General features: G+C 51.5%; 1 protein-coding gene and 1 long non-coding RNA gene across 10 annotated transcripts in view; one reads left to right on the top strand and one right to left on the bottom strand.

The window, feature by feature from the left end:
• Positions 1-16497, bottom strand: part of LOC147747841 (uncharacterized) — a 492480-nt gene extending 475983 nt beyond the window's left edge. The window contains exons 1-2 of the long non-coding RNA XR_015308438.1: positions 16422-16497; positions 16143-16182 (exon numbers count right to left, since the gene is read on the bottom strand). This is a non-coding gene — a long non-coding RNA (uncharacterized LOC147747841). The remainder of the gene's footprint in view (positions 1-16142; positions 16183-16421) is intronic.
• Positions 1-26516, top strand: part of RALGPS2 (Ral GEF with PH domain and SH3 binding motif 2) — a 1046762-nt gene that overhangs the window by 230438 nt on the left and 789808 nt on the right. The window lies entirely within an intron of this gene.

The raw sequence follows: 26516 nt of genomic DNA, 5'->3' as shown, positions 1-26516 counted from the left end.
CATTGGCCGTTGTGTCCGGTCACTGCGGGGTAGCTTGTCTTTCTGGTCGACCCTCCCGCTGACAGTCCTGGGCAGGATAGCATTGTTGAAAATGGTGGCGCTCCCCCGCTTCCTTTATTATTTCCGAACGCTACCTGTCTGGATTCCCCAGGGGGTGTTAAGGGAACTGCGGTCACTGATTATTGGCTTTCTGTGGGGGCATGGCCGTCGCAGAATAGCCTTGAGCACGCTAATTCGCCCCAAGCTGGAGGGGGGCATGGCCGTGCCCGACCTTGAGCTGTATTATCTGGCGGCGCAGTTGCAGGTCCTTACGCAGAACGTAGCCAGGGTGTTCCGGGGGCCGGAGGAAGACCGGGGTCGGGGGATACAGCGCCACGTGCTGTCGTACATCATTATGCAGCAACGGCTCGAGTTACGGGCCCTCACCATGGAGGAGCGGACGCTCCGGCTGTGCTGGCAGAGGAGCCTTCGGAGAGCGAGGGCATCGCGGCCTTATGCCCCGGAGATCCCGATCGGGGTGTTGACGGCTTTGCCGCACGGAGGGGATTGGTCCCCGTTGATGGACTGGGAGGACGCGGGGTTGCAGGTGGTGGGTGACTTGTATATAGATGGGGCGTTGGCGCCGTTCGACGTGCTCCGGGACCAGTTCGGACTGCCTGAGGGGGGCTTCCTACTACACGCGGCTGTAGTGGCTGCCATGCAAAAGCACTGGAAAGAGGGGCTCCTGGAGCCCGCGACGACTATGGCATGCCAATATGTGGTGATGGCGGCTGGTACATTCAAAGCTGTGACGTGCCTCCATAATAGGATGCTGAACGAAGGGCTGGAACCACTCCATGGGCTCAAAGCTAAATGGGAGGGGAGCGTTGGCCGGCCCATACCGGATACGGCATGGGGCCATATCCTGCGACGCACGTGGAAGGGCACCAGGAACGCACGCTTTCAGCAGGTCCATTTTTATGTGCTCCATAGGGCCTATTTAACTCCAGAGAAACTACAGCGGCACTTTCGGGTGCCGGATGCCTGTTGCCCCCGGTGCTCGTCCCTTGGGGCGGACATGGACCACTTGTTTTGGGGGTGTCCACAACTGGGATCTTATTGGGCGGAGGTAGGGGAACTCCTGAATGAAGTGACTGACAGGGAGGTAGAATTCGACATGGCGGCGTGTCTATTGCTCTGGTTCCCGCATACTAAGCACACCAAGGTGACAAGTAAATTCATAGATCTGGGCCTGATATTGGCTCAAAGGGAAATATCGTGGCACTGGAAGGCCAGGGGGGGTCCCTCACTGCGTAGATGGAAGAATGAGTTGCTGCGATGGTCTGACTGCGAGAGCGTGCTCCGGATGAAGCAAGCAGTGAAGTTGGGGAATGAGAAAGCTCTGGATGCGGCGCGTGCATGGGAGTTAGTGGTACAGGCTCTGCGTGATGCTTTGGTTGAGGATGAGGACGGCGAGGACTAAGCCGCTGGACACCGCGGGGCGAACACAGAAGTATCTCACTACGCACTGTAGTGGAACCGTTCGGTAGAGCGAAGCACACACCTTAGCAGTTGCCAGGGGGGAGGGGCGTTGGGGGGGTTAGTTGTAGAGGGGCTTGGGGAGGGCCGGAAGCCATTGGAGGGTTGCTGGTGGAGGCCTTGGAACTACTGGGACAGGGGGTATTGAGTGGCGGGCAGACTGATTGGGTGGGACGGCCTGGCACGAAGGCCCGAATAGCCTAGAGTAGGCCCCGACGGGGGCAATTACGTTGATTCCACGAAGATGGCTGACGGGAATGTTGTTGCGGGTGGGGGGGTAAAAGCAGATACGTAAAACGACCTTCCGCCAGGGTCCCAATGGGACGTACACTGTGTTGTGTTCCTCTCGAGCGATCTGATATGCCGCCCGGCCTCCGGGATGCGGGCTGAATGGCTGTGTACAACTGTGAACTGTCATTGGACGGGGGGAGCCCACAAGTGCACTGGCTGTTTACTTTTTCCTGCTGTTTATAACTCTGCAATAAAAATATAATTAAAAAAAAAAAAAAAATACAAGTATCAATTTACATTTTTTTTAGTATACACCAGAGACTGTCACAGCGAATACTGTCAAAGGCTTTCTACAGACTGTTGTGATGTCCCCATTGCTCATTAATTTAGTCATGAACTGGGTGATGCAGCACACAACTGAAGGCAATCCAGAGCCATCAAATGGACCCTGTTCTCTACAGTGAAGGACCTTGACTATGCAGATGACCTGAGATGAATATTGCACATTTTCTGACTGTGCACCATCTCCAACCAGGAACTGCTCACCAGACGCAAGCAACAGAGCATGGACACCATTATTATGAGAAAAAGATGGTTAGAACGCCGCCTCAGTGGAGAACAAGACTCCATCACAAGAACAACTTTCCACTGGACCCCAGAAGTTAAACGGAAGAGAAACCTGCCGAAGAATACCTGAAGGCAACTGTGGGAACGGAAATGAAAACTTAAACAATATCTGGTTCACAGTACAGAAAATGTTGTTAACGTCTGGTGATTGGGTAAGCAGTACAGCGATGGCATTAATTCCAATTCTGTACATAAATAATAAACCGTACAAGAGGAAAACTTTAAGGAGGCATTCTTCAGTAACTTAATATAAGCACAGTAGTGGTGTTGCATTTGTACACAAGTCTTGGTATTGTATAATTTGGGACTGTGAATGACAGTAGTGGACACTGTCACTCACTTTGGGGTCCAGATTAGGTTTAATAAGCCTTTGACTCAGAGCAAGAGTGGAAAAAGCTGAAAAAAGGAGAAGGAATAGAAAGGCTGGGACAAAGTGACAAAAGGGAGTAAGCAGGGATGGGAAAACCAATCAAGAGCAAAATAGAGACAGAGATACTTTTCTGCCTTGTTAGAAATTGATAAACAACTAAGGTAAACCTAAAATATAAGGACCGTTCCTACAACACATGAAACTGGAGTGATATTTCTGCCAATGTGCAGTTTTAAGATGTTTGAGTCTTGGTGTAGTCAGATATATTTATATGCACTGGTTCATGAATCTGGAATAAATTGTGTAATGTCCCAATTAATCAGAATCAATTTAATATTATAAGGTTCCAGGTATTTTTATCCGTTCTTGCCCTAGCAATCCATAAATCTTCACACTGTGTGAATGTAGAATGAAGTATGGATTAGCCACCTTAATGATCCTATATTTAATCCCATGCAATTTGCCAAGGGAGATTAACCTATCGTAAATTAATCGAGGAAGTATTTTTGCTTGTTGAGCATTACGTTAAGAAGCATAGGGCACAATGACTTCTTCTTGCAGGACGTCCACTTCTTTGCCCGCAACCAAAGATTTGTGTTCACGATGATTACTGATGAGTCCTAAGCAAAGTGAGCTGGTGCTTCAATGGGGATCAGAGAGTGCCCTTTAAGGAACCCTGTATAGTTGCATGTGCTCAATACCAGATCCAGCAGATTACCCTCCTTCTCTGTACATTCCGAAGTAAACTTATCTGAGCATGGGAGCAGCCACAGTTCCACCTGCAGTTTCCCCACCAGTTCACGTGGGAGCACTGCATATGAAATGTTTCAGGAGTTAACAGCGTGGTCCGGTGAGCCATGGTACCATGCCAAGTAGGCGCTAACTGAAACACTGTGAATTAACATGTTTTGGCTACATGTACTTTCTGGCTCTACATCTTGGAGTTTTGAGGAATGTTTCAGTTGTACCACTTAAAATATCCCTCCTAAAGAGGTTCTGAAGTTCACACCTGTTGCTTGCTAAATCATATGGATGTTTTATTCTTTGTATTAGTGATTTGTGGCTATAACTTCTCTTAAATTGCTACCGAATCTCTTTTTTTTTTTTTTAATTATATTTTTATTGCAGAGTTATAAACCACAGGATACAATTAAGCAGCCAGTACACTTGTGGGCTCCCCCCGTCCAATGATAGGTCACAGTCGTACACAGCCATTCAGCCCGCATCCCGGAGGCCGGGCGGCATATTACATCGCTCAAAAGGAACACATCACAGTGTACGTCCCATTGGGACCCTGGCGGAAGGTCGTATTGTGTATCTGCTTTTACCCCCCCACCCACAACAACATACCCGTCAGCCATCTCCGTGGTAATCTATGAAATCGCTCGAGCCGGGGCCTGCCCTAGGCTATATGGGCCTTCGCACCTGGCCGTTCCACCCAGCCGGCCTACCCCCCACTCAGTGCCCACCGTCCCAATAGGTCCAAGGCCCTAACAAGCAACCCTCCAATGGCTTCCGGCCCTCCCCAAACCCCTTGCATCCAACCCCCCCAAGGCCCCCCCTCCCCTGGCAACTGCTAAGGTGTGTGCTTCGCCCTATCGAATTGGATGGGTCCACTACAGTGCTTAGTACCATACTTCGGTGTTCGCCCCGCGGTGTCCAGCGGCTTAGTTCTCGCCTTCCTCATCCTCAACCAAAGAATCACGCAAAGCCTGTACCACTAACTCCCATGCACGCGCTGCATCCAGTGCCTTCTCATTCCCCAACTTTACTGCTTGCTTCATCCGGAGCACACTCTCGCAGTCAGACCACCGCAGCAACTCATTCTTCCACCTACGCAGTGAGGGACCTCCCCTGGACTTCCAGTGCCACGATATTTCCCTCTGTGCCAATATCAGACCCAGGTCTATGAATTTACTTGTCACCTTGGTGTGCTTAGTATGCGGGAACCAGAGCAATAGGCACGCCGCCATGTCGAATTCTACCTCCCTGTCAGTCACTTCATTCAGGAGTTCCCCTACCTCCGCCCAATAGGTCCCCAGTTGTGGACACCCCCAAAACAAGTGGTCCATGTCCGCCCCTAGGGACGAACACCTGGGGCAACAGGCATCCGGCACCCGAAAGTACCGCTGTAGTTTCTCAGGAGTTAAATAGGCCCTATGGAGCACATAGAAGTGAACCTGCTGAAAGCGCGCGTTCCTGGTGCCCTTCCTCGTGCGTCGCAGGATATGGCCCCATGCCGTATCCGGTATGGGCCGGCCAACGCTCGCCTCCCATTTAGCTTTGAGCCCGTGGAGTGGTTCCAGCCCTTCGTTCAGCATCCTATTATGGAGGCACGTCACAGCTTTGAATGTGCCAGCCGCCATTACCACATATTGGCACGCCATAGTCGTTGCGGGTTCCAAGAGCCCCTCCTTCCAGTGCTTTTGTACGGCAGCCACAACTGCCGCATGTAGGAGGAAGCCCCCCTCAGGCAGTCCGAACTGGTCCCGAAGCACCTCGAACGGTGCCAAAGCCCCATCTATGTACAAGTCGCCCACCACCTGCAACCCTGCCTCCTCCCATTCCAACAACGGGGACCAATCCCCTCTGTGCGGCAACGCCGTCAACATCCCGAGCGGGATCTCCGGGGCATAAGGCCGCGGTGCCCTCGCTCTCCGAAGGCTCCTCTGCCAGCACAGCCGGAGCGTCCGCTCTTCCATGGTGAGGGCCCGTAACTCGAGCCGCTGCTGCATGATGATGTAGGACAGCACGTGGCGCTGTATTCCCCGATCCCGATCTTCCTCCGGTCCCCGGAACACCCTGGCTACGTTCTGCGTAAGGACCTGCAACTGCGCCGCTAGATAATACAACTCCAGGTCGGGCACGGCCATGCCCCCTTCCAACTTGGGGCGAAGTAGCGTGCTCAGGGCTATTCTGCGGCGGCCATGCCCCCATAGAAAGCCAGTTATCATCGACCGCAGTTCCCTAAACACCGCCTGGGGAATCCAGGTAGGCAGCGTACGGAAATAGTAGAGGAAGCGGGGGAGTGCCACCATTTTCAACAGTGCTATCCTGCCCAGGACTGTCAGCGGGAGGGTCGACCAGAAAGACAAGCTGCCCCGCAGCGCCCGGACACAGCGGCCAATGTTACCCTCCAAAAGGTCCGCAGCCGAGTGGTAAATGCGGACACCCAAGTAGGTGATGCAAGAGGGTTCCCATACCACACCCAGATCGCTGCTAGGGGTTGGCGATCCCGCACTCAGCGGAAACACGCAAGTCTTCGCCCAGTTGACCTTAAGGCCCGACAGCCGGCCGAACTCAGTCAACAGATCTATCGCTCCAACCAATGCCCCCGAGGTGTCAGCTAGGTACAGGAGCAAGTCATCCGCATAGAGCGATATATAATGCCATAGCCCATCACTCACAATCCCCGCGTATCGGTCGCCTGACCTCGCATGGACCGCCAAGGGTTCCATCGCCAGAGCAAACAACAGAGGGGAGAGAGAGCATCCCTGTCGTGTTCCCCTGCTCACCGGGTACGCCGCAGACACCAGGCCGCCCAATCGTACTCTCGCCGTCGCCGAGGTATAGAAGACCCTCGTCCACCTTCGAAACCTGTCGCCCATGCCAAACCTCTCCAGCACTCCATCCAGGAAAGGCCATTCCAAGCTATCGAACCCCTTCTCGATGTCCACGGACAGAACCGCCGGCACTCCCTCCTCATCCAAGATGGCGTCCATTATTCCCACCAGGCGGCGGATATTCATCGCCGTGCTCCTCGTGGGTATAAACCCGGCCTGGTCCCTGTGCACCAGGCCCGTCATACGCGGGGCCAGTCTGGTGGCTAGGATACGGCTCAGGATCTTATAGTCCACCGTCAGCATGGATAGCGGGCGATAAGACCTCACATCCGCGGCATCCCGGCCAGGCTTGAGGAGCGGTACTATCAAGGCCTCCCTCATGGACCCAGGCAATGCCCCCTTCTCGAAGGCTTCCGTGTACACCACCAGCAGCCTGGGCGCCAGGATGTCCACATAGTGTTGATAGAACTCGATTGGCAGTCCGTCCACCCCGGGCGTCTTGTTACGGGCCATATGTTTGATGGCCACCCGAATTTCCGTGAGCGTGATCGGGCCACCCAGTTCCCTCGCGTCTTCCTCGTCCAGGACCGGAAGCGGCCTCTCCCCAAGGTAGTCCGCGATGTCCTGAACCCCCACTCCCAGCTGACTCCGGTACAGTTCCTCATAATATCCCCTGAAGCGGTCCAATACAGCTGCCTGGGAGTACACCATCTCTCCCTGCGCATTATTAATGCTGAGAATCGGGCAGCCCCTAAGTTCCGGGTTAGCTAGTCTGGCCAAGAGGGTACCCACCTTGTCCCTATCTGCGTGTGCCCTGATAATGTACTGCCTATAGTCATAACATCTCAAACGTTCCGTCTCCGCGGCTACCACTTCCTTCGCCTCCAACAACTGGGCCTGTAAACCTGGCCTAGCCGGCCTGCGGCGCTCCAAGTCCCTCAAAGTTTCCTCCGCTTTCATTAGGTCATTCAGCACAGTCGTACGAGCATTCGAGAACCTGCCCAAACACACCCCTCTCACCACCACTTTCATTGCATCCCACTCAGTAGATCTACTCGAAGCCGTGCCTTCATTCACACCGAAATAACTATCAATGCCTTGCCGGACCGCATCATCAAACACAGAATCCTCTAGCGTCTCCGGCCGAAGCCGCCATGTTGGTATCACTGAGCGCTCCCTCTGCCACTGAATATGCACCAATAGGGGGTTATGATCGGATATAGTCCTAGCCAGGTACTCCGCATGGGTAATCAATGGGGCTAGGGATCCCCCCGCAAAGCACCGAATCGATCCTGACATGTAGATCATGGAGAGCGGAATAGAAGGAATAGTCCCTGGTTCCCCTGTGCCTCTCCCTCCAGACATCCAGCAACCCCCATCGTTCTTGCCAGTCCTTCCTGTGCGCGGCCAGCCTGCGCACAGGAGAGTCTACTAGGGGGGGATGGGACCTATCCAGAGCAACATCCGTAATTGAGTTAAAGTCCCCCCCTAGCACTATCGGACCCGCCAGGAAAGAGGCCAAGGACCCCGAGAGGCTATCAAAGTATCGGCCTTGGTCAGTGTTCGGAGCATAAACACAACAGAAAACCACATCCCGTCCATATAACCTCCCCTCCACCGCTACAAACCTGCCATCCGGATCTACTACTTGATTCAGCACTTGAAAGGGTATTCCCGCCCTCACCCAGATCAAGACCCCCCTGGCATACGCTGAGTAAGTGGTGCCAAAGACCTGGCCCCGCCATCTTTTCTGCAAGGCAGCGCACTCTTTTTTAGTGAGATGGGTCTCCTGGAGCATAGCAATCTGAACCCCCCCTGCGTACCAGGTATGCATGCACTTTGTGACGTTTCACCATAGTCCGCAGCCCCCGGACATTCCACGTTAGGCATTTCAAGTTAGGTAATGTCCCCATTCCAACTCCGTATAGTCCGAATCAAATAACAACGGTCCATGGCCCCCCCAAAGCAGTTGCCCCCCCCCCAAACAGTCCCAAAACTGAAACATTCCCCAACCCCCACTCCCCAGGACAGAGCACACGAACCCAATGGCCGCCCCCATCCAAACCTTGATCCAACTTCACACACACTTACCCTGTGGTCTCCACCACAGTCGACCTTAAGGGCCTAAGGGGGGTGAGTCGCCGCCGACCCCAGCTAGCGGGGCCCGCATCCCGCACTTCATCCCCTCCAAAACACACAGCTCCCCTTCCCGGCAACCCGCCCCCCAGCAACAGGATATCACCCTACCATGAAGTCCCGATCTAGTCCCAGTTCTATCTCAGCCGCAGAAAACAACATCCGAAGTCTGTGGGGTCACTATCGGCCCCTTCTGGCTCTCTGCCTCCGAAAGGTCCTCTCCTGTTCTGCTGCCTTCCCCTCCCGAGTCCGTTTCGGCCCGTTCACTGTTCTGTTGCGACCCTGTGATGGCCGCCGTCGCTGCGAGTGCATCCCTCTTCTCCGCCGCCATTTGAGCCTCCAGCTTCTCCCGCTGGCGCCTGTTGCGGGATCTGATGCGTTGTGACTGCCGCACCCGGGGCTGCTTGGTTTGGTCTCGCCGACTTTGGTGCGATCTGTCCGTCCCCGCTCTATACGACTCAAGCCATTGCCAAACTTCGTCCGGAGTCTGGAAAAAGTGCGTGGAGCCATCCATAATGATCCGCAGCTTGGCCGGGTAGAACAAGGAGTACTGGATGCCTTCCTCCCTGAGCTCCTTCTTCACAGCAAGGAACGATGCCCTGTCCTTCTGGACCGCCTGCGTATAATCCGGGAAGATCGTTACCTTGCTGTTCTCCACCTCATAAGGGCCCGACATCCTGGCCCGCTGGATGAGGAGATCTCGGTCCTTGTAGTGGAGGAGCCGCACCACCATCGGTCGGGGGGGGCGGCCAAGCCCCGGCGGGCGAGCGGGCACCCGGTGAGCTCGCTCCAGAGTGAAGAATGGAGTAAGCCCCTCCGGCGCCACCACAGTGCGAAACCAGTTCTCCATGTAGGCCACCGCATCCTCCCCCTCAATCCGTTCCGGCAGGCCTACGACCCGCACGTTGTTCCGCCTATTGCGGCCTTCGGCATCCTCCGCCCTCCGCTCCAGTGTGTCCAGTCGGGCCAAAATGTCCGTGATCCTGTGCTCCGCGGTCACCACCGATGGCTTCAGGTCCAGCAACAGTTGGTCATGATCCTTGACCCGATCCGCCAGCTTCGCGTGATCCGCGCGTAGCAGCCCCAGGCCCGTGGCAACTTGGGCAATGTCATTGTGCAAAGCCTCCTTAGTGGAGGTGATCGCCTCAAGGATGGCATCCAAACGCCGGTTCAGCCGCTGTTCCTGATCAAGCTCCGGGGAGGGACTCTCACTCAGCTGAGTCGATGTCGCCGAGTCCCCCTCGCGGCTCCCGGGCATCGGCCCTCCGATCGCCGCCATGTCAGGGCGCTGCGTCACAAGTCCGGTCACCCGTGCTGCGAGTACGCCCGTGGGTCCGTGCCGGCCACCGGGCACCGGGCAGTGCTATGTCCCCGCCGACGTTCTCAGGGTCAATGGCCAGGCAGACGGGCTCCGTCCCGTCACCCCTCTTTGGCCTGCGGGGGGAAGGATGAGTCTCAGGGCGGTGGCCAACGAGGGCCCCCGATCTTCTGGGTGAAACGGGTCAGCGTCCCCTGGTCTCAGGACATCGCGCCGCCAATCTCAGTGTGTCGGACAGCCGGGTGCAGGGTCCCTTGCTACTCGGCGACATCCGGACTCAGGGCCGAAGTTCGAGACCGTCCGATCACCTCGCCGCCATTTTCTTCACACCCTGGGCTACACCTCGGCCGCCTCTTCTCTCGATCTCCTCGGGGCCAGCAGTCCCCCAGTGACTCTCCGATTACGCCCAGCTATCCCCTCACACTTCAGAGGGCAGGAGCGTCGTCTCCGGGTCGCCTAGGGTCCCAAAAAACAGGAGAAATAGCGGGATTCCGCGCGGAGCTGCGAGCTCACGCCGCCATCCCGATCGGCGTCCAAGCCACGCCCCTCTTGCTACCGAATCTCAAATGAGAGAATGTTCTTTTTGTGTTCAAATGTTTGTATTATTATAGATAAAAAGAAATACATTGGAATACAGTAACAATTTATAAGCCCGTAATACATATATAATAATAAGGAATGAAAAAGGACTATCTGACAAAGAACTACTGGAGTGGGATAAAAATATGTCCTAGTCATTTCATAAAAATGATACAATAAATGCATAACACATTTCAGATATTGCAAATTCATTAAATATTAAAAATAGAACCAAGGAGTATGGGACAAATGGAACATTATTATATATACCAACAAAATCATGTATGAGTTTGTATTGCTCAGTAAATAGGATACTTTATAGTTTGTGCTGACTAAATGGTCAACAGCTAGTAATCAATACATTAATGATCATGAATTAGTCTGTGGTTAGCACCCTGAAAGAGAAAAGGACAAAAAGAAAACCCCCACCCACATTCAGTTTGGTCAAAGGGTATTTACTTAAACATTTCTGAATGCAATAAGGTTTGGTAAAGATCTTACAACATATCATTTGGAGATTTGAGTAGGTTGCGCAAAGGAAAAAACTGTAAGGGGAGGAAAGTGCTTGTGCTTAAAATAGAAGAAAAGGGGAAAAACAGGCGGTAGATCGTCAACTTGGTATCTATTCGGCATTGGTACTGCTTTTTTTTTAATGCAACGCAAACCAGTATAATGAGACCTGTTCATATTCAAATTCACTGAACAACTTAATAATCTTTTTTTCTGTGCATGAATGCACCATCAGAAGGAAAGGGCAGGGTGATATATTATGATACAGGTTCTTGCTGGGGTATGTGTGTCAACGTTTTGACCCGACTTTTTTGTATAGGGGGATTTAAAACCTCCACTTGCGGGTCTTCATCAGGACAGAAGGGAAGGAGAGGCAACCTATTCCTATTCCTGGTGCTGAGGGTGGGATGACCAGGTCACTATTCCCGTAGGTAAATAGTCCGCCCAGTGCAGATTGTGAAGAACAATTAGTTAAATTTTAGTCTTCGCAGAAACTCAAAAATGTGTTGTCAACATGGGTAAGAAATCCCCAAGGGAAAGGAATTAATCCATTCTCTGTACTTGTCTCACGCCACTCGAAAGAAATCAACTGCTTTTTGACGTCCTACGAAGCAGTTGATTTCTTTGAGCACCGAAGAAGATGAATTGTTGCTATCTCTATAAGCCGTGACACAGGCACAGTAGCCAATTACTAGGAAAAAGTCATAAGACCATTGGAACATTTGAAATAACTTTGAAGCTATAGGCACAATAACCGGTAAGGACGTTAGAGGTGTCTTGAAACAAAAGGAGGGCCAGGAGAAATTTGCAATTGAGTCACATTTGGACACGAGTTCTACCATTATTTTATAATCACCTCCAGAAGAATCATCCTAAGTTCTTTTTACAAAAAGGAAACGCGTTGGCTGCCCGGCGTTTTTGCACAATTAAAGAAGAATAAAGAAAATTTGGAATCCGACAACTAGTGGATGGACATGCATCAATTTATTGTTTTTTTGGAGATTTGTATTTGGTGTTGCAATCCATAGTGGGCAGAAATCTATATAGATCATTGGGATCATCCCTTGGGAACAGTGTGGGTTGGGGAAGTGCACACCGTGAGAGCTAGTATCTCGAATATCAGCCTTACTTTGGGAGGGTAGGCGTGGTGCCTTGAGAGGTGCGCCACACACAATTAGTTGTGTGTGTAGCGTTGGGCTGCTCCCTTTTTGGTTTTGTGCAGCTTGCAGTACTGCTTGCATCAATGCTCCCGCCCATATTTCTGGAAATCTGAGAGTGTGTAATGCAGGTAATCAGATCTTACCAAAACAGTTATGGGCTTTGACTGGAAACACTTGGGCCCACTGGCCACACTGCCGTTGAGAAACCTAGAACCAAAATTGAGTTTGGTACCCAGCTGGTCAGTTATTTTCGAGCTGCTTAACTTTGCTTTTAATTTAATGATCATTTTAATAGTTACAAACAAGCGATCATGTCTGCATCTAGGTGGCCCATTGAAAAGGCAGGACTTCTAATCAAAGCTTAAATTACAGCTGGTATTTTATAACTATATGCCCACGGTTTGTTTGGTTACTTAGAGTTGCCCATTGTGCCAACCACAGAATAAGCAGCTTCTTAAAGTATATTGAGTGTTCTGCCAGTTATATTATATTGAGTGTTCTGCCAGTTAAGTTACATTATAGATTTCTGTAAGTGTCCTCATAGTTTTAAGCTCTAGGTGGCTTGGGAATTGCACAGTAGAATGTTTCCCCAACAACACAGGTTTAAAGCAATCTAATGTATTGGTTGAGAATCTCACATGAGGTTTGCTTCTAGTCTGTTGCAGCTAGTAATGAAATAGGAAAGGTTTGATATAGCTGGAGAGCCATTGGCTTATGTACCTGCTGCACTGGTTAATTAAATGGAGGTTTAGAAAATCATATAACAAGTCTGTTTGAACAGTGCGCTCCAGTAGCTTTATTGGGCCGGGAACTTCGATTACTGGGTGTGTGACTTGGGTACAACCAGCAGGTTAGGAAGTTACCCAGAACGTGCGGCAACAGTGTGGGTACCACGGTGCGCGATCACGTGACTATCGCAGGCCATCATCTGCGTAAAAAACAGTTTGAGTTTATGGCTTGGCCCTAGTGGAGAGGTGGATTGTGTTCAAACAGTCTAAAATTTGACCGACTCCACTCCCCTGCTTTCCCTACTCCACTGCTCTCTATAAAACCTGAAATAAAAATGTGAATGCTCGATAACGGGTAGCGAGACATTTCTATAATTCTGACCCGTCTTCTTTAACAGAGGCATCTAATTACCCGCAGTGGCATAATGTAAAATGATGTGAACGTCGCCCTGCAGAATACAAGGAGGGGGCCTTGGATCTCCTGTATCACACAGATTTAAATTGGCTCTGGGCGAATCGGGACCCATTAAGGGCGCCACCCCCAGAGGGGATACATGGGCTTGCGTTACCCCCCAGATTACAAGGTGGGCAATTAACAGCTGTTAACACCCTCACGCATGGGGGCGTTTTTCCTTCATTATTTGCTTTTACGTAATTTGATTGTTTTAACCCAATAGGAAGTGCATTGGAACAGTGGCCACGTGTATGTGGTGACGTGGGGCTTAAGAGAGCGTGCTTGTGCGGACTGGGAGGTATTCAGATTGAGCCACTTTCGGAACTGCGTACACAAGTTAATTTTTAGGTTGTGCTATTATATCCCGCAGGGATTAATAAGCAAGTATATAGTAGGCGAAACAAACTCTTGACCATGCGCGGATTACGTGTAGTTCATTTGATCCAGTCGTGTGAGACGCGCGTGAAAGAATGAATGAATTAAAGGAAACTTATACCGCGCAACTTAGCCCAAGGGCATCAAGGCGCCAAGCAGGTCATCCAGATTGTAATTCCCCTAGTGCACCATCACGGGTATGCCTCAGTAAAAAAACAAGTCTTCAAAGCTTTACGAAAAAGCAAAAGGGAGGGCACGTCAAACCCATCAGCCTCGCACCAGACTTCAATGGAATGCCTCCCAAGCTGCTCCCCCGACCCAGCCATCAGCCTTCAAAGCAATGCGCTCCCGCCCCGCGCCCCCACAGCAATGCCAAAAGCTTGTTTACAATAACGCTCTCGTGTTACTTGCAGCTTTGCACTGCCACCATCACCATCACCAGCTCCTGCTTTTACGCACTTCCACGGCCAATGCTTGTCTCTACTCTTTTTCTCCTCACCCTTCATCTCCCTTTCCTTTGGTCTCCGTTTCTCCACTTCTTAATCACCGTCTTTCTTTGTTTCCTGCTCTTTCGCACTTTTCCTCGTTCTCTTCCTACTGTTTCTTACTTCTGCTTCTTTTCACTCAGAGCAAACTTTTGCCCTGCTCTCCCCCTCTCTTTTCGCCCCTATGTGTTTTCCGTGCTGTAGCGACCGAATTTTCAGACCAAGTTATCAGCTCATCGATTATAACACACCCAGCCGTCACGTCCACCTCCCTTCCCAGTACCTACAAGCACTATTTCTAAATTACTTACCTGGGTATGGGGAATCCACACTATATCCTATAATTACCTCATAGAACTGGTCATATTTCCGATTCTGCAATTGCTATAACGTCTCTCGACGATCTCGCTAACGCCGGACCCCGGACGATCTCGCTAACGCCGGACCCCGGACGATCTCGCTAACGCCGGACCCCGGACGATCTCGCTAACGCCGGACCCCGGACGATCTCGCTAACGCCGGACTATCTCGCTAACGCCGGACCATCTCGCTAACGCCGGACCATCTCGCTAACGCCGGACCATCTCGCTAACGCCGGACCATCTCGCTAACGCCCCCACCCCGGACCATCTCGCTAACGCCCCCACCCCGGACCATCTCGCTAACGCCCCCACCCCGGACCATCTCGCTAACGCCCCCACCCCGGACCATCTCGCTAACGCCCCCACCCCGGACGATCTCGCTAACGCCCCCACCCCGGACGATCTCGCTAACGCCCCCACCCCGGACGATCTCGCTAACGCCCCCACCCCGGACGATCTCGCTAACGCCCCCACCCCGGACGATCTCGCTAACGCCCCCACCCCGGACCATCTCGCTAACGCCGGACCCCGGACGATCTCGCTAACGCCGGACGATCTCGCTAACGCCGGACTATCTCGCTAACGCCGGACCATCTCGCTAACGCCGGACCATCTCGCTAACGCCGGACCATCTCGCTAACGCCGGACCATCTCGCTAACGCCCCCACCCCGGACCATCTCGCTAACGCCCCCACCCCGGACAATCTCGCTAACGCCCCCACCCCGGACCATCTCGCTAACGCCCCCACCCCGGACCATCTCGCTAACGCCCCCACCCCGGACGATCTCGCTAACGCCCCCACCCCGGACGATCTCGCTAACGCCCCCACCCCGGACGATCTCGCTAACGCCCCCACCCCGGACCATCTCGCTAACGCCCCCACCCCGGACCATCTCGCTAACGCCCCCACCCCGGACGATCTCGCTAACGCCCCCACCCCGGACGATCTCGCTAACGCCCCCACCCCGGACGATCTCGCTAACGCCCCCACCCCGGACGATCTCGCTAACGCCCCCACCCCGGACGATCTCGCTAACGCCCCCACCCCGGACCGTCTCGCTAACGCCGGACCGTCTCGCTAACGCCGGACCGTCTCGCTAACGCCGGACCGTCTCGCTAACGCCGGACCATCTCGCTAACGCCCCCACCCCGGACCATCTCGCTAACGCCCCCACCCCGGACCATCTCGCTAACGCCCCCACCCCGGACCATCTCGCTAACGCCCCCACCCCGGACCATCTCGCTAACGCCGGACCATCTCGCTAACGCCCCCACCCCGGACCATCTCGCTAACGCCGGACCATCTCGCTAACGCCCCCACCCCGGACCATCTCGCTAACGCCCCCACCCCGGACCATCTCGCTAACGCCCCCACCCCGGACCATCTCGCTAACGCCGGACCATCTCGCTAACGCCCCCACCCCGGACCATCTCGCTAACGCCCCCACCCCGGACCATCTCGCTAACGCCCCCACCCCGGACCATCTCGCTAACGCCCCCACCCCGGACGACCTCGCTAACGCCCCCACCCCGGACGACCTCGCTAACGCCCCCACCCCGTACGATCTCTTGGACATCTACGATTTGAGTATCCGATGAGTCAATTTCCCTATCACAAAGAATAGGGATCCAATCCTCCCAGACAAAAACTATCCGTGCCAATCAAACCAACTGGAAGTTTTTTCCCATCCAAAGTTGACATCTCTCCCCCCCGTCATCAGTTACCTGTAAGAAGGGAATCGCCCATTCTTCTATATGTCCGCACCTAGCAAAAAGGAAAGGTTAATCATAATATGAAAAATAACAGTTGAGTGTAATTTCTAATCATTGGGATCTCTTTATTAAATATTTATAGAATGACAAGACAAAGAGAACATTATAGCAATAATATATGTATAAGCAATACACTAGGAAATGGTTATTGCAAGTGGGGACCTAAACATAACCTAGAAAGCAAAAAGGAGTGAATGATTATAAAATGCAAACTATCTAGGAACGCCTCACCAGTCTCACGCATTCCGGTCTCAGCAGCTGAGCTGGTCCCTCTTTCTCTCGCTTCGGTTCTTTCAGGACTCTGCTCTGCACTCGCCGGTACACGCCTGCACCGTTATGCCTCGTCAAAGCCGCTACACCTTCCAGCTGCTTGAACCCTCGTCGGTCTCTTCACCTGCATCGGTCTAGGATGACACCCTAACAGCCACCACTGCTCTCTGACTTCAATCTCTAGATCGAGCAAGTAACTTCAAACTGCTCCCAAGTCTGGTTGTTTACCATTCTTCCATCTTAGAGACCAACTGACCAACGGACATCTCCAACTTCGAAGACCAACTCACGATGTAATTCCAACCGTTCCAAAAACCATCTGACCTCTCTGCTCCACTGCTCTCTGATAATATGGGAGGCTCTCGGCTCATGGAAATTTCCATCAAGCACCATGCCTCCCACTGAATTCCTGTACCAAGCCCCGCGCTCCCTGCGCTCCCACAGTGGCCATCTGCAGTTGCTTCTAGAGCCCGGGAAGTAAGCCCATTCCTTCGATAAGAGCCGGTCCTCACCGGTTTCTAACTTGTGAATAACAGGCTGAAATTAAAACATTACCCTAAACCTACAAGCGCCTCGAACAACTGAGGCAGGAGAACAAGATGGCTGCTCTCTAGTTTAGGCCTCTAGGCCCGAAAAGAGGCAAAAGAAACTTAAAATCATACTAAAGCCAATAGGTAAGCCTCACAAATAGATTAAATAAAGTCGGAAATGAAGGACCAATCATCATATACTATGATGGAGGTGGACAATGATCACCACCAATCCAAATAGCACAAATTACCCTGTCTGTACACGTGCTCAGTCCCGCTTCCGCCCTCCCTGCACGTTCCTCTGTCCTCCCTCTTTCAATCTCTCCATTTCTTCTCCCTAGCTCGCCCTCTTCCACCTAGCGCTGCCTTTGGTTTCCCATTTCGCTCTCAAGCATTCCCCGTCCTCCTTTCTATTTTCTCTCACTATCCTATCCTAATGCCAAGAGCTTGTTTACAGTAACGTTCTCGTGTTACTTGCAGCTTTGCACTGCATCTCCCCGTGTTGAACATTTCCTCCCTCCCTTCCACCATCACCATCTCCTGCTCGTGTTTTTAAGCACTTTCACGGCCAATGCTTGTCTCTACTCTTTTTCTCCTCACCCTTCATCTCCCTTTCCTTTGGTCTCCGTTTCTCCACTTCTTATTCACCGTCTTTCTTTGTTTCCTGCTCTCTTTCGCCCTTTTCCTCGTTCTCTTCCTACTGTTTCTTCCTTCTACTTCTTTTCACTCGGAGCGAACTTTTGCCCAGCTCTCCCCCTCTCTTTTCACCCCTATGTGTTTTCCGTGCTCAGTCCCGCTTCCGCCTTCCTGCACGTTCCTCGGTCCTTCCTCTGCCAGTCTCTCCATTTCTTCTCCCTAGCTCGCCCTCTTCCTCCTAGCGCCGCCTTTGGTTTCCCATTTCGCTCTCAAGCATTCCCCTTCCTCCTTTCCATTTTCTCTCACTCTATTATCCTATCCCTCCCTCCTCTATTCATTCTTCCATTTATCACCCCCCTTGTCATGCCCTCGTGCCAGCCCCTCCCCGCCTCGCTCCCTTTCATTGGCTCTAGCAGGCATCCCTGTTTGCAGCCCTGACCGTTTGGCAGTGCTTTGTCTCCAATTGATAATAAACAAATGGAAGAATCCATTGAAGGCTGAGCTTGGTTCCTCGTGCTCGGATTTCACTCCTCCCTCCCTCACCTCTCGTTCACTCCACCCCGGGCCGTGAACACCAACTCTTTCAAGCCATTCCTTCCACGAGCCCACCTTCTTTCTCCATCCAGCTTTCACTCCCCTCATCATTATCCTCCAACATTTCTCCCCCTCCTCTCTCACTTGCTTCTCCTCTATCCTTCACGCCCCCATTTTCTCCTCCCCTTCTCTACCCTTGCTCATTCTGCGGATCTCTCCTTCCCCTTCTTTCACCAGGTTCTCTTCCACTCTTCCTTCTAGCATTCCACATATGCCCACACATTCTTGGATTCTCCAGTTTAAAGTACTCTGCGCCCCTTTTACTTTGTGTCCCCTTCCCCCTCTCAGGTTTTATTTTTTTCTCTGTTCTTGCATTCTCTCTGTCTCTCTCTGTCTCTCTGTCTCTCTCTCTCTCTCTCTCTCTCTCTCTCTCTCTCTCTCTCTCTTAGTACAGCCTTCTACCGCCATCACTCTACCACTCGCTCCACCAACACGCTACCACCCTACCCGCCACCACCCTACCCGCCACCACCCTACCCGCCACCCCCCTATCTGCCACCCTATGCACTACCACTCTAGCGCCCACCACTCCACCCTCCAACTCCACACCCCAACTCCACCCTCCAACTCCACCATCCAAGTACTACTACACCCTCCAACTCCACCCTCAAAATCCACCATCCAAGTACTACTACACCCTCCAAATCCACCCTCCAGCTACACCCTCCATCTCAACACTCCAAATCCACCTTCAAACTCCAACCTCCAACTTCACCCTCCAACTCCGACATCCAAATACACCCTCCAAATCCACCCTCCAACTACAGCCTCCAAATCCGACATCCAAATTCAACTGCAAACTACAACTACAGACTCCAACTCCACCCTCCAAATCCAACTCCACCTAACTTTTATTTAAGTATTAATTATTTAAAAATAAAAAAAAATATTTGTAAAATCAATACTTTTAAGTCACGTAAATACAAAACATGTTGCATTAAAAATGCTATAGGTGTCATTGTCAAAAAATTTAGCATTGTGAATGACAAAGCTATTAATTTCACAATTTTCAAAAATAACACATAAATAACAAATTTGTCATGTACAAGACAAATAACTCAAACTTTCCTAATGCGAGACCTATTGCATTGCAAATGCTTGTTTTAATGGTTGATAGTCACTGTTGACGCTTCCAGCCAGCCACCATCTCGTGCCGGTACTGGTGTCGAGGGAGTGGTCTCTGGCTCGGCCTACAGCATGTTAGGCCGTGCCTCTGTAAGGTGCGTCTGTCTTTCCACTGAAGCTGAAGAGCGCAGATAGATGTAGTCCCAGCGCCCACATGCCGCCGTGCACATGAGTAAACGCAGGCCGCACACCTGGCGCCCACATCAATGGCTGTTTGTAACTCCTCCGATTCCGAATATCTCAACACACCCCTCCGGGCCTCATCCTGCCTGGTCTTTTTCACCTCTGTTTCCCGCTGCTCCGGCACTTTGCCCAGTGCTTTCCCCGAGCTCCCCGCAGCCCACCCAGTGCCCAGCCCGCTCGAGCTGGCTGCAGAACCAAGCGCAAACAATGGCTGTATGCCGGGGCCCAGACTTGAGAGCGGTGCCCGTGAACTCGCGGCCCTGGCAGGGGCGCGGGCATCGTGTATGGGAACCAGAGCGCGCTGGCCGCGTGCATGAACTCGAGGCAGCTCCCTCAGCGCCCTCGCCCACAGGGCACAGTGGATCGGGCCGGCCGGCTGCGAACGCACTTCCACACAGCCGTGTCAACAGCCCGTGCCCATCTCGTTTGTAAACAGTGACTAATCTCTTGCATGTCAACGTGTTACATTTTTGGCAGTGGCCCAGAAAGTTTCTTGGTTGCGAGCCCGCGTAGTTTGAGACGTCACCGAAATCTCCAAGGCCTTTGACCGTCTGAAGTAAAACAGAAAGTTTTCCCCTTTCTACCCAAAGCTGAAGTGTCCTTTTTTTGTACGTAAAGTGTTTTTATAAGTAACTATACCCGTTTTTAAGTGATTCCAATTTTTGCAGATAAGCGATTTACTGCTGATCACACAACGTAGTCAAACCGTGAAGCCGAGCATAGGACTGTAACCCAAACATCATTTTCTTTTACCCATGGGGAACAGAATATCCAGCTTAATAATTTGCTCACAAAAAATGGTGAAATGAGATGGCTGTGGACCTTGAAACAAGGATTTTCACTCCATGGTGTTTGTTTTCTTCTTCGCTAAAACTGTTTGATTATGGTCTAATCATGCCCTTCCTATACATTTGTCCCCTCAGTTGCCATTATGTGACACATTTTGACGAGCCACTGAAGACTCGAGCAAAGCTCAAGTCAAATGCCTGACCCTGGCTCGGCTCGCAGTCCTCTTAGAATCCTTGATCTCAAAACGAGTCCGCTTTAATGTGGCTTCTGTTTGCTATCCACGCTGTAGCACCATGCACTGAGAATTCAAGACAAAGCTTAAACTGTTGATATAAAAAAAGATAGATTCATCTAGTGGCTGAATTTCACTATAAGAAACAAAAAACTTGGGATCAATCCTGGCTTCCCTGCTTGTTCAAATTGTGTGATCCCAGAGGATTGTGTTTTCACCTCACTTCTTTTTAGGTTTTGACTGGCCATGCGCTTTGCGCATGTGCCAAAAAAACCTCTTGAGTTGTGTGTGTGGCTTTGGGTCGGCCCTCGTCATTGATTGGCTGGCTCCGTAAACGGAGCCTTGCCATTGGACGAGGGGCCTGTCCGTCAATGCCGGACCAGACACGGGGGCGTTCCCGACATTCTTTGGCTTTTGCCGACGTCACGCGACGTCAGGCGAAAGCCGGGAACGCCCCCGAATCTGGGCCGGCATTGACGGCACCGTGGTCTCCTCTTCGCCTCTCCTCCCCCTTTCGCCGTCGCCCGAGGGATTAGATGAGCCAAGATGCCCTCTTCGGAGCGCTGGAATGAGTGCTGTGTGACCACCACGTCTCGGCTCGGTGCCCTCACTACCCTGACCCCTTCACACTGATAGAATCCGGATAGGAAGTTCCTGCCTGTTGTTATTGAAACAGCTGTTTAATTTCTACAGTGGATTGGTGGGCGGCTGTTCGGATGTGTCCGTAGATGACCTTGAAGTCCGTGACTTAAATTAATCTTTCGAAGATAAAGGCACATGAACAGCCCCCTCGTAACAGGAATTCTGCGATGCGCCGTTTATACGATGACTCATTTAAAACTAGGTAACGGGGTGGGGAGCGACCTTCTCTTTTGTATGTTACCCCTGTTGACATGGGGCAGGCAGTCCTATGGAAGCTACGACGGGGGGAGGGGGGCGTTGATGAGCAGCCACTGAACTGCTGCTGATTAATGATTACGCGCTGCAAGGGCTGGTGTCTGCTAAGGGCGAGGTGGAAGCTGCCTGACATGACAATAGGTGGCAAAATGCCTTCACGCCATGTTTGGGGGATGACGACGACTTTGTAAACAGTTCGTATCCACTGTTTTTTCCCCCTAGTTCATGCGAGGCGCCGCACACATTCTGTCTATTCGGAATTTTTTGGTGCCCTCTGGAGGGGCGCGTTCGGCCGTGACGGGGCCTGCAAGGATGAAGGTTGGGAACACGAGGCACGGTGCAGCAGGGCCAACCTGTGCCTCCATAGCGCCCTGGGCAAAACCAAGCGTGGTGGCCTTGGCGTCCTCTGCTCCCACCTAGCCTTTTCTAAGCGCTGTGTATGAAGCGAGCTCCTCCTTAATTGGGAATAGAACAGCAGTGGCATTATTCTTTTTTCCGCACGGTTGTACCCGCTATATAAGCTTGTCAAAAAAATTAACTCTTGCTGTCCTGGCTGTTGATGACATTGTTCTATCACTGGTTTATGGACAGACACCTCTTCCCTTTCTATCATACTGAAAAAAAAGGTGCCCGCCAAGGAAGGGTACACACTGGGGTATAAAAGGAGCAGTAACCTTCCCTGCCCCTTAAACCTCATCTCCTGCCTCCTCTTTCGCCTTGCGCCTGGCGTGACTTCCGGGTGGGGGAGGGGGGGGGGGGGCTTTTGCACTGCCCGTGAACCCCCCCCCCCCCCCTTACCTGAATCACTTATGACCCACTGGGGCACAAGTTCCAATAAAAGCAATGGGAGAACCATTAACAGTAGACACCGAGCGCTCTGCGGAGTGATATCACAGGAAGTGATGTCAGCCGACGCAATGTCACAGTCATCCAGTGTGCCTCACTTCAAAGGTAACAGGCTGTTTTCCATTCCCTGATCGCTCAGCCACCTGACAAGACTTTCAATCAAGGTGACGCTTGCAGCCCCGCAGGTGCCACTCAACAGCCGGAGTTGAAGCCACCTCAAGGCTGGCACCCTGCGGTGCACACACATGCAAACCATTTGCAGAGAAGTCGACATGTATGTGCATGGCTTGCACATGTTTATTTCGAATCTCACGGGGCTGCTGTCATGGGATTCCATGTCATGTGTGAAACCTCGATCTATCCCTTTACATTTTAGCCAGCATCACTGGGCATGCTTGAATATGTATACACTGCCAGCAGGGTTAAAGGCAGAACTACAAGCCTCACAACGCAACTTGCTGTATGCTGAAGTCAAGACTAGGTGAAAATATATGGCAACCACTTGGAAGTGGCATAAAAAAGTCCTAAAACAAAAAGTGAAGGGATCAGCCAAGTGGGTAGTATGCAAGTAACATGACATCATGGAGCGTGTCATCGAACGTTACATCAGAAGTGACGTCACAGGAAGTCGAATCAAAAGAAGTGACATCCGATATTAAGACCGAACACAAATGTTTAGCAGGTCTATCAAGAGTACATTTAAGAGCATTATTAGATTTAGCAAACTAGATTTTGAATCAGGGATGTTGTCCCCAAAAGTATTGCAAACCGGACGCAAAATCTGAGCCTCACTAATAAATGTTTATTTTTTATTTTTTTAACTCTGCCACAAAGAAATTGGCAAAAAGAAACATGCCAGTAGATCTGTTCTGCCTAATTGGTTTCAAAGTCTACATTTTAAAACATCCTATGGGGTTAAAGCACCTGCTGCAGAGATCTTTGTATGCCGAGTTACAAATCATGCTCTCTAAATGTTCTGATGCTTATACTAGTATTAAAGATGTTTTTTCAGGCAGTACCTTGACCCGGTGTTGCACTTTCTGTTTTTAGATCGGTGGCCGCGGGGCGGGTCACAGACAAAGCACACGGTAGCACATCTGCACTCATCCTGAAAGCCAGAATTATCACCAATATCGGGAACAAAACTGGAGAAGATGAGGCATTACGATAGAGATATTGAGAACTGTGGAGCCAGCCAGGCTTGAGTCTCGGCGCCGGCTCTACAGCCCGTGATTCTGGGCACATCATTTAAATTCCCCGTTACCTTTAAAACAAACACTGGCCTTGTGTAGGCACATGCACAGAGCGCTCTAATACCGCGGAGTTCGCGCTATATAAAACTGAAAAAATACAAATAAACGGAGAACTGAGAGGAGGGTTTTCTGGCTCCCGTGAGTGTGTACAAGTAGCACCTCAGGGGCGGGAAGGGGTCGAGAGCCAGCTGAGAGGGCCTGGGGCGGGGGTGCAGGAGGGAGGGGGAGTGAAGTTTGACAAGCTGCGGCTCCAGCTGAGATGCAAACACTTCAGGGAGGGGGGGGGGGGGGGCCACAGACGCCCACCCCCAGCACCACTGCAATCCGCGATCCCTCACACTGGGGAGCAGCCCTGCTCTGGGTAATGTGAGCCACAGGGAAACCAATCATGAGGCGAGGGACCACGTGTGATGTTCGGCAGCCCGTCACTCACTCTTCCCTTTCACCACACTCTCCTTCTCTCACTGCCTCTCTCTCTTCTGCTCATACTTTCATCCCATCACTCACTCTTCCCTTTCACCACACTCTCCTTCTCTCACTGCCTCTCTCTCTTCTGCTCATACTCTCACCCCGTCACTCACTCTTCCCTTTCACCACACTCTCCTTCTCCCACTGCCTCTCTCTCTTCTGCTCATACTCTCATCCCGTCACTCACTCTTCCCTTTCACCACACTCTCCTTCTCTCACTGCCTCTCTCTCTTCTGCTCATACTCTCATCCCGTCACTCACTCTTCCCTTTCACCACACTCTCCTTCTCTCACTGCCTCTCTCTCTTCTGCTCATACTCTCATCCCGTCACTCACTCTTCCCTTTCACCACACTCTCCTTCTCTCACTGCCTCTCTCTCTTCTGCTCATACTCTCATCCCGTCACTCACTCTTCCCTTTCACCACACTCTCCTTCTCTCACTGCCTCTCTCTCTTCTGCTCATACTCTCATCCCGTCACTCACTCTTCCCTTTCACCACACTCTCCTTCTCTCACTGCCTCTCTCTCTTCTGCTCATACTCTCATCCCGTCACTCACTCTTCCCTTTCACCACACTCTCCTTCTCTCACTGCCTCTCTCTCTTCTGCTCATACTCTCATCCCGTCACTCACTCTTCCCTTTCACCACACTCTCCTTCTCTCACTGCCTCTCTCTCTTCTGCTCATACTCTCATCCCGTCACTCACTCTTCCCTTTCACCACACTCTCCTTCTCTCACTGCCTCTCTCTCTTCTGCTCATACTCTCATCCCGTCACTCACTCTTCCCTTTCACCACACTCTCCTTCTCTCACTGCCTCTCTCTCTTCTGCTCATACTCTCATCCCGTCACTCACTCTTCCCTTTCACCACACTCTCCTTCTCTCACTGCCTCTCTCTCTTCTGCTCATACTCTCATCCCGTCACTCACTCTTCCCTTTCACCACACTCTCCTTCTCTCACTGCCTCTCTTTCTTCTTCTCATACTCTCTTCTCGTCACTCACTCTCCCTTCACCACACTGTTAACTCTCTCCAATGCTCTCTCACCCTAATTTGTTTTTCCTTCTTGGCTCTATCTCCCTTCATTATCCCTCCCCGACTCCTCCTGATTCTATAGAGCACTTTTCAAAAATTTTTGTAACCATCGTCCATTTGCGTGAGATTACGCTATTGGCATTGTAAATGACAATGCCATTAATTTATCTGTTTTTAAAACCAACACATAAATAAAAGATTTGTCATTGACAATGCCAATAGCTCTAACTTTGTCAAAGGCAAAACAATTGCATTGTAAATGCTTTTTAGGTTTTGCCTGGCGAAAGATGCGCTCTGCGCATCTTTTTCGCGCAGGCGAAAACGTAATGATTATAGTAGGGGAGACAGGAACGGCCCCCGTCTTCCATTGGCTACCTCCATAAATGGAGGCTAGCCATTGGAAGACGGGCCTGTCCATCAATGCCGGACCAGACTTGGGGGCGTTCCAGAGAATTTTTGGCTTTTGGCTACGTCACGCTACGTCAGCCGAAAGCCAATTCAAGGGAACGCCCCCGAATCTGGTCCGCCATTGACGGCACCCGCCTTCCTGCTCGGGCCGTGAGAAGCAGCCCGCAGCTGCCGCCCCGTCTTCCGCGAGGCCCCAGAGAGGAGGAGCCTCGCCCGACGCCAACCGGAGGAGAACCAGCGGAACACTGGAGAGACCGGTGAGTCCCCTCCCGCTGTCATGGCGCCCCAGTGTCTGTCCGATGGTGTGCTTCTGCCAAGCTTCAGAGGAAGTGCAGGTGAGTCGCTTTGTTTTATTTGGGGCTAGGGGAGGCTCCCTCCCGCTACCCGTGTGTCCGTTCCCGCCCCGCACTCCCCCTCCCGCTCTCCGTGTGTCCGTTGTTCTTTTTACCTTTGGCTGTAATCATCAGTTCTTCAAAAAAAGCGCAATCGATTTTCAGGGAGAGGATGCGCTCTGAGTGAGCCCTTTTAAACGATTGGCTTCCATGTTTTTCACAGTTTGCCCTTGCTTTAATGGGCTGTTTATCAAGGCATCAATGTCATTTCATGGATGTTTACATTGTCCTGTTTAGGTCTGGGTAATGGGGTTTCAAGCAGTCCCTTTGATGTGATATTAGGTGACACTGCATCATTTAATTTGCTAATATACTTTCTGATTTACTTTTTGTTTTTTACGTAGTGTTTGGATTCCTTAGACTATCATAAAGAGCTAGTACTAATCATCCTCGTATGCTCATTTATTTTACTTCGTAGTCATGGTAACCTGCTGCTGGATTTAGTTTTTTTTGTTCACAAATAAATATTTACAAGCACATGATTTTTTTTAAAGATCCAATTGAATTACTGGCCCTCTGTCACAAGTACCTACTGTTCAATATTTTATGCGGCAGGTCTTTTAACCACTTACGGTATCTTGAGACTTCTTTTCAACGCACTCTTCTTTGAGAGTCTATTTTGTCTTTGCTAATGCTGTCTGCGCATCAAAGAGGCCCTTTTTATAACTGAT

Source organism: Lissotriton vulgaris, chromosome 1_1 (genome assembly GCF_964263255.1).
Source record: "Lissotriton vulgaris chromosome 1_1, aLisVul1.2, whole genome shotgun sequence".
Classification (NCBI taxonomy): domain Eukaryota; kingdom Metazoa; phylum Chordata; class Amphibia; order Caudata; family Salamandridae; genus Lissotriton; species Lissotriton vulgaris.
This window is presented reverse-complemented; position numbering and strand designations above follow the sequence as displayed.